General features: G+C 48.1%; 1 protein-coding gene across 7 annotated transcripts in view; it reads right to left on the reverse strand.

Annotated features, from left to right (window-relative positions):
- MATN2 (matrilin 2) overlaps window positions 1-7,975 on the reverse strand; it is a 76,063-nt gene extending 68,088 nt beyond the window's left edge. For 2 of the 7 annotated variants that reach the window (XM_055704971.1, XM_055704966.1), the window contains exon 1: window positions 7,007-7,652. The gene's annotated coding sequence lies outside the window, so the exon portion shown is untranslated. Of the gene's footprint in view, window positions 1-7,006; window positions 7,655-7,742 lie in introns of those variants that run through there. The other 5 variants (XM_055704969.1, XM_055704968.1, XM_055704967.1 and 2 more) reach the window with 4 other exon arrangements.
- Between the last annotated feature and the right edge of the window lie 360 nt (window positions 7,976-8,335).

An 8,335-nucleotide genomic window follows, 5' to 3' on the forward strand; every position in this document is an offset into this window, starting at 1 on the left:
TTAATCATTCATTAGCTGTCACTGAATTCTGAAACATAATAAAGCAGTAAATTTTCAATTTTGCATGATTTTACCAGTCCCTTTGAAATGTAAGGTTGGGGGTACTAATCATTGAATAACGATGCCTAGTTTTATGGGGATCTTTTTATTCAAACATAACATAATTTCTATTGTTCACTAGTATTTAATTTTCATCCAGAAACCTTGGACCCTTTGATCTCAGTTTCTTTACCAGCTTGATAAGCAGAAAATAAGCCTACTTACAGTTCCACCAAAAAGGATCCAATTCTCAATTAAAAAAAAAAAAATCTAATATCAACACACTCCTATTCTCACAAACAGTGTTTTATAATACTATTTCAAAAGAAAGCAATGCTTAACAGAGGAGAGCTTTAGTTACCTCATTCTGATATGTATACATTCTGATATGTAAGATAATAAAAAATAAAAATTTAAGTGAAATTGCAACCATTTTTAATGAGAAAAAACCCAAAACACAAGTTCCCAAAGCCAAAGGCTGTGTATGTGATAACAGATGCCACTAATGCAAGCCTGATACCACCCTTTCATCCACACTGAAAGGTTCTGTGCTGCTTTTCTGAGGTGACGACAGTCCAGACTTGCTTTGCTCTAGTTCCAGGTACATGTTTGTGTCCACTGTTTGCATTTTTACATAACCAGTTTGTATTATGGTCGTACAGCTTCTCCTCATACAGTCCTCCCACAGTTCTCTCTTTATTTTCTGGGTCTTCTTCAAGGTTCTCTGTCTTCACTCTACAAGTTGGATGGTGTTTAATGCACCATGGTTGGTATTTAACACCTCATTTTCCCAGCAGGCTGAGCCAGGCTGCTGGCACAGCCCCCATGTTGCTGGCCAACCCTTGCTCTACCAGCGGAGAACACATCCCCAAAGTACCAAACTTACAAACACACATTTTTGTGGCTACCCGGAAAATATGTTTCATGCACTTCAATTCCAGCTGTCATAGCAGGAGTATTCAGCATTATACCACTGGGAGCCACCCCCCTGGGGGCAGACCCAAGACCAAGTAACTGTATGAAAGCAAAAGACCAAGAAGAGGGATGGCAATCCATGGATCTCAGCCAGGTTGAGCACCAGATGCACCACCTTCCACTGCTCCATTCTTCTACCCCTGGAGAGAGGAATAAGAGGGTCCTATGCAAGGCTTTCACAGCAACCTTGAAGCAGTCAATGTAGCACACTGCTCTGCTAGACATGTGAAGCTCCTAAGAGAGAACAGGCAACTGCTGCTCACAAAGGTACAATATAGTGAGCGTTGTTTGCAGTATCTGCAGCTGTCTTGAAGAAGCTTGGTATAAAGGAGGAGGTTCTTCTAGAAGGCGGCAAGTAAACAGACAGGCTCTCTTGACCTTTTCAAGCTTCCCTTGCTCCCTAACTGGCTGCTAGTCAAGAGCTAAATATTTCCATGGTGCTTTTTTACCAATTTTACCTGTGCTTGCTTAGCCATATAACCATGCAACAGAATAATTTTTCTGACACACTGTTAGGGATTTTCAATTTCATGAACTACAGTGTAAGAATACTGAAAAATGAAATAGGGACTTCACCTTTAAAATACCTATTTCCTTTGTTGGACAGCACTCAAACAACACAAGCCTGTTTGTATCCTTTCAAATATGTTTCCATGGAAATCTCCTCATAAGGGATTGATGGCTTTTTTGGGCAGACACACTAATGAATATTCAGCATCAGTGGTGACAAATCAGTTATCTTCTCCACTGCATGGTGCATGTTACTAAAATTTCTCCTCTTCATTCTGGGAACTCTTAAATAATGTCAAGGGAAAAGACATGCTCTGTGGCTTATGCTGAAGTCAGTGTCCTTCCATCTCTTACTCCACTTCAGGGATATTTCTTTCACACAGAATCGGGAAACCCTGCTGCTGGCCTGGAAGGCCACCTTTTTTTCATTCAGGTACCTTTAAAATGTACCTGCCTTTGCTGGGCAGATCATGCTGAAAAAGAAATTGGAAAACCAGGGTAGCAATGTTTCAGCTCATGTCTCCTGCTTCTCTGGGTGACTTCCTTCTGCGTCTTGCAGTAGAAGTTCCCTTCCAAGGCTAAATCAGAAACATGAACTACACAAACCCCTACTTCTCCACCTTCACCAACTGCCAACAAACCTGGCACAATGCGCAGAAGGGAAAATTCTAAGTAGTTACTTGGAACATCAACACCTTTACTAACCGCAGATAATATCCCCTCTCTTGATCCCCATATAATTTCTCATCATAGATGGGAAGGAAAGGGAAGACAAAAAAAAGCACCAGAGGCAGCAGTTATTGCCACTACAGAGGTTGCCTTCAGGCCTTTAGCTTACCTTGTTTGATGATTAAAAGAGACAGCCATTTACTTTCACTAAGCTGCCAGCAGATCCAGCTTCGGTGTTTTTAAGTTATAAAGATCACAAGTGCATAAAAGGGAAAACATTCTGAAGTTCTTTCAGCACTCATTATCTACTTGTTTTTAAGATAACAGGAAACGGCAATCAAATCAAAAGCTTTTGCTGAAGTTAAAGGAACCGCAAACATTCTATATAAGTCAACAAAAAACAAGTTGGCGTCCCCAAGTTAGCAAGCACAGTGAGTTACTTAGAAAACCAATAAGCTCTTATTACATGAAAGCCACAAAATGTCTCATGCACAATCCCATCACCTCAGACCTTAAAAAACAAAATTAAGGACAGCAAGCACCGTAAAGCCCTGTTAACTATCAATTACAACATGTTCCAGGGTACTTCACTATCCACAAGCCAACACATGCATTACTAGTCCATTACTCATTGAAATCACTGTGTGTGGCATGGGTATCAGGACATAAGAGTATTATTAACAATTTCCTCCATCTTTCTAGACCAGTTGCTGACACAGGCCTTTTCCAGTTCTGAAAAATAGCTATAGAGCCCCACAGAGTCCAAAATCATAAGATATCTGTCTCTAGCTATGCAGATACTGCATGGAGCAGGAAGATGATATTTAGCACATTGGCAAGAAGTACCATCTTGCCTTCCTCTTACAAAGGAGCACTCTACTGCCATCCTGCTCCACCAAATCATGCACTGGACTTTCTACAACTCCTTGCTACACAAGGAAGACTTCACTAGGCTCAACAGCACAGAACAGGTACCACTCCCCTAATCATGGTTGTCAACTGCACCTCACCAACATGGTTAAATCATGAAGAAGAAACCAGGTTGCAAGTGTTCTAATTTCGTAAATTCCTCATCTGCTCCTAAACCCTGATGGCAGGCACTATGTGTACATAAACCTACCTACCACTGCACTAAATCCTGCAAAGCAGCAGAGCAGTACTTCCTTGTTAATACATTCTTCAGCTCCTTTTAAGAGGCTAACTTTGGCCATTCATGTTGTCACTAGTGTCAGATGAATCTGGGAAACTCATTATCTAAAAGTCAATTAGCAATTCAGGTGTATTCTGAGAGAGACAACCCAAATGCAAACAGCTTTCACGGTAGCACAGCAAGCCACCACAACAACACAACTGTGGAGTTGGTAGCTCCCATCTTTTATCAATCTAAAATAATGAATGTCCAGACAGTAAGAGTAACCCAAATCTGCAGTGGGTTTAGGACCAGAAGTTGTGTACTCCGGCACAAGAAGACTGGGACAAATTCTTTGCATGGGTCGATTAAGGTCTACTTCCTGACAGGGAGTTTTATGGCCACATATTGTTGTTTTGTGTCTGCAGAAGGGCACAATCAAGCATTTGATGGCAACTTGCCTGTTCCAGACATGTCTGCATAGTAATGGGGACAGGATGACAACGATGGATTCACAAAGTCTTCCAGCTTTTTTTCCTATGTTTTCATATGGTCCTCCTCATCCAGCACATATCCCTACCTCAGCAGCTAAAAGGATATTCCAGAGCTCTCTATATCGAGAGAGCCCCTGCCTTGTAGAGCAATTGGGCTGCAGCTGAAAGAAACTCTATCAGTACCTAATTATTCTGACTGCTGCTACAAATGCCCACAGCTGAATTTTATCCTGGACAATAAAATCAGATGTGACAGGGGACTAAATTAACTTCGGTTTTGAAACAGTAAAGGGAAGACCCAAAATGCATTATAGAGCAGTTCCTAGAAGGGAGGTTAATGACATTTGGTAGTTAGCCAAATATTTGCACAAACCCAACACTGTACATGAGTACCCATATGCAGAGTGCAGCTGGAAGTGCTACAGGAAGGGCAACCGCATCCTGGAAGCCATCAGAAGAGTGCTGGGGATGGGGGAAGAACAGTTTGCCTGTCCAAGCACTGAGATCAGATAAGCACACACATGTCTTGATGAGTATACACACCAAAACATACAGTGTTTCAGAAAGAGCAAAGATCAGCATTAAATTTTATTGTGAGGTGTAAATATCACGGTAGCACTTTTACACAATGGACTCCATTATCTAAAGGGCTTAGAATATATGCACTACATGTATAATTTAATTTTCTACAACTCTGATGAAATAAAGAACATTAAGGGATCTATTATTTATTTTTAAGTCATTCATCTAAATCACATACCTGATACCACTGTTGCAAAACTAATAACTATTAAATTACAGAATTGTAGAATAATCTAGGTCAGAAAGGACCTCTGCAGGTCAGCACCTCCAATCCCTGCTCAGAGCTGAAGCTGGTGACCATTTCAGTAATTTCAGAAACTCACCACATAAAAGTCAATGGTAATGCTGTAGAACAGTGCACCCATAGTATGGTTTACTCTGCATAGTTTCCAGTGGTCAGAGAGCAAGCTTTAGCAGTGGGAATTCTTATTTTATGACACCATCAGTCTCTACATTATGATTTTTCTTCAGTTGCCACTTGGACAATAGACCTTTTCATTATCTTGTTCTTTTCGGGAAGACTCATTTACACTTTCTGGTTCTGAATCTGATCTAGACATCAGAGTTTCCACAAAGGTCCCAGAAGAGTAGCAGGGGAAAACTAAGAAACTTCAATTTTACCATAAAGAGTAGGTATTTACATGAAAACATATATTATACGATGTATAATACATATGTGGGCTGCTTAGTTTTTTCTCTGTGAAGTGCAGTCACAAACCATAACAGACTGTTAATTGTGAACAGAAACAGTAGTTCTGAAACTTATTTGCAAACTCAGACTGCCCCAGTACCAGCACCAGTGAAAAAGAATAATTTGCGGATTAAAACCACTTCATTCTACATACTCCTTGCTCGTAATGAAAACACACTCTAACAATGAATACACTATATAAAAGGAGCTTGTTAATGATGTCCAGATTATAATTAAATAGCAGTGCTTAGTGTTTTACCCTCCCATGGAGATAGTTTGTAAGTCATGGGAGAGTATTTGGATCTGATTAGCCTTTCCCTAGTTTGCCTGGACTGACTACAACATCTTTTAGTATTACAGCTGGGTCCCGAAGGCCCAGATCATAAGCAATAGAGTGTGCGTTTTTCTGAGAAAACCCAGTGAAGTCAATGGAAAGACTCACATAAAGTAATTAAGTGTGAATATTGAGTGCAAGATGAGGATCTAAGCTGCAGCCTTGTGTAATTGAGTGCTACATTTTCTTAAGATATAAAATAAATAAATTTTAATTTTATGAATATAGTTATAATCATAATGATATACAGTACACGAGGAGAAGTTTAAAAAATCTAGTGCTTAAAGCTGACACATCTATATGGAAAGTGTATAACTCAAAAATTATTTTGTACATTCTGTAGGTTTTTATGGAAAAGCCATGTGTGTATTTTATTAAGCCCTTGAATTAAGGAGATTTTATGATCAGATTCAGCATGATAATTTCATCTGAAGCAATCAGCTGCCTGACAGCACAGCATGTCACCTTGTCAGATCTCAATCAGAATCATTCACCCCTTGAATGATGGCCCCAAAAGAAAACCCAAGCATTTAGGAAATATTACATAAACCAGTAGGCTGCACCCTTCCCTTTCTGCTGACACTAATCCATGGTTAAGCAGTGACAGCGGTCAGTCTGACACAGAAAGAACTGCCTTCTGAAACAGGAATATGTGGTCATTAAAGATGCCACAACATTTTTTGTAAGATTAAAGAGCACCATCTAGGTTGGGTTTCCAGGGAATGTATATTACATGCAGCAAACTGTCCCAACTCCTTGTGTCTCCAGCCAACGCGCTGCTCTCGGGAAGCCCGGGCAGCTCCCACGCTGCGTGTCAGAGGTGACCACTCAGGTGACAGTGCAGGGCTCTACCCACCGCTCGGGGACAGCCGTGTCAGAGGTGACTGCTCCAGTGCGGAGCTACCTTGCAGGGCTGTCCCACTGCACGGGGACTGCCAGCCCTGGCCTGGCCTGCTGGAAACCGGTGAAGACACCTGCGGGCTGCTCACTAACAAATGTCTCTAGGTAAAGTTTGGTTCCGATTTTGACTTTCAAATACAGTGGGGTTTTTCCTTACAGCATATGCACCGTTAAATGAGTTACCGAAGCCCCCACAGGGAAGCGGCTGTACAGGGAGCTCGCCCAGACCCACCCACCCAAAGGAAAGGAAACACTTCTGCGGCTGAAACGCGAGCGGCAAAGCGCTGCAGCAGGACCCAGCAAGCGAGCATCCAGCCCAGCCCCAGACCCCGCTGCGGCCCCTTGCCTCGGCCTCCCGCTCCCCGCCAGGCCCCCGCCGCCCGCGCTGCAGCCCCCGCCAACCGCGGGGCTCTCCCCGGCCGCCCCCGCACCCGGAGCGGGCCCCCGGGTCACCGCCGCCGCAGGGCAGGGCCCTCCCTCCGCCCAGCCGGGGCCCCGGGGCGGGGGTGACCCCCGCGGCAGGCTGTGCCATGCCCCGGAGGTGCCGGCGGTGCCGAGCCCGCCGGGCGGCGCGGGAGGCAGCGGGGTTGCGGGTGGCCGCCGGCGGGACGCCGCGGACGCGCCTGGCGGGCGGCAGAGGCGAGGCGAGGCGAGGCGGGGCAGGGCGGCAGAGCCGGGCTTACCTGAGGGGCTGACGGGGCCGCTCCGCTGGGCGGTGGGCAGCGGCGGCGGCCGGCGGCGAGCGCGGGAGCGCCTCCTCCCCTCTCGGCGCGGCCCCGGACGGCGCTCCCCCTCCCGCCCCCCCGGGAGCGCCGCGGACTGAGGGGAGCTGCCGCCTGCCGCCAGCCCCGTCCCCGAGCGGCTGCAGCCCGGCTGGGCCGCGCTGAGGGAAGGGCAGCGGGGGGGTCCCGCTAGAGAGACGGGGGCCTCCCTGCCCAGACCTCCAGAGCCGGCTCTTCCCCGCGCGGCCCCGGGAGCAGCCGCGGGTGGCCGGGTCCCTCTGTCCTCAGCCGCCTCCGCCGCCAGGGACGCGGTCCCGCTCCTTCCCGCCTGCCCCGCGAGGGACACAGGCTGCCGGCCCGCTCCCTCCCGCTTGCCCCGTGCGAGGGACGCGGCCCCGCTCCTTCCCGCCTGTCCCGCGTGAGGGACGCGGGCTGGCCTCCCGCTCCCTCCCGCCGGCCGTCAGGGAAGAAACGGGACCGACGGCCCTCACGGGACACGGCCCGTCGGCCCCACGCCGTCCCGCCTGCCCCTCGAGGGACGCGGGACCCGCTCCTTCCCGTCAGCATCGCCAGGGACGCGGGCTGCTGGCCCCGCTCCCCCCGCTTCAGGCTCTCAGCCGCGGTGGCCCCGTCTCGGCCCCGCCGCCCCGTGCCCGCCGCGCATGTCGGCCCCGCCGCCGGTTCCTCCCTGTCAGACCTGGCCCTGCGCAGCGGGCGGGCGGCGAAGGGCGCTCCGGCAGCCCCGAGGAGGAGCGCCTGCCCCGGCCGAGGGGGCTCTCCCCGCAGGCGCTGGCCGTAGGGTCCCCGCTAGGGGCAGGCGGGGCGGGTTTGGTGCGGGTTTGGCCCGGCGGCGCCCCTCCGGCCGGCACCGTGCTCCCCGCGCCGGGCCCGATCGCCCTTCCAGGGAAGCGGACCAAGGGAAGCGTCGAGGAATGGAAATCCCATTCCCCGCGCGGAGACCCCGGGCCAAGGAAAACAGTCCCTGGTGAATCATGCGGGTGTCTGCCACCGCGGCGAGCCTGTGGGAGTCTCCGTCGGGAAAAACACTGAGGGAGGCGTGAAATAAATGGGCCGGGTGGAGGGGACCGTCGTCTCTCAGCTGTCACAGCAGTGGTGCAGCCAGTAGTCCAGGTGGAAAAGCTGAGTTTGGGGTTTGTATCGACACTTAGAGGTCTATTATGTATGAAGAAGAAAAAAAATAAAATTCCTGCTTTGTTCCAAAGTGATTGTGATTTCTGTTTCCTGGAAAAACAAACAAACAAACAAACAAAAAAACCACAAAAAAAACCC

The sequence above is a fragment of the Falco cherrug genome, chromosome 3 (assembly GCF_023634085.1).
Source record: "Falco cherrug isolate bFalChe1 chromosome 3, bFalChe1.pri, whole genome shotgun sequence".
Taxonomy (NCBI): Eukaryota; Metazoa; Chordata; class Aves; order Falconiformes; family Falconidae; genus Falco; species Falco cherrug.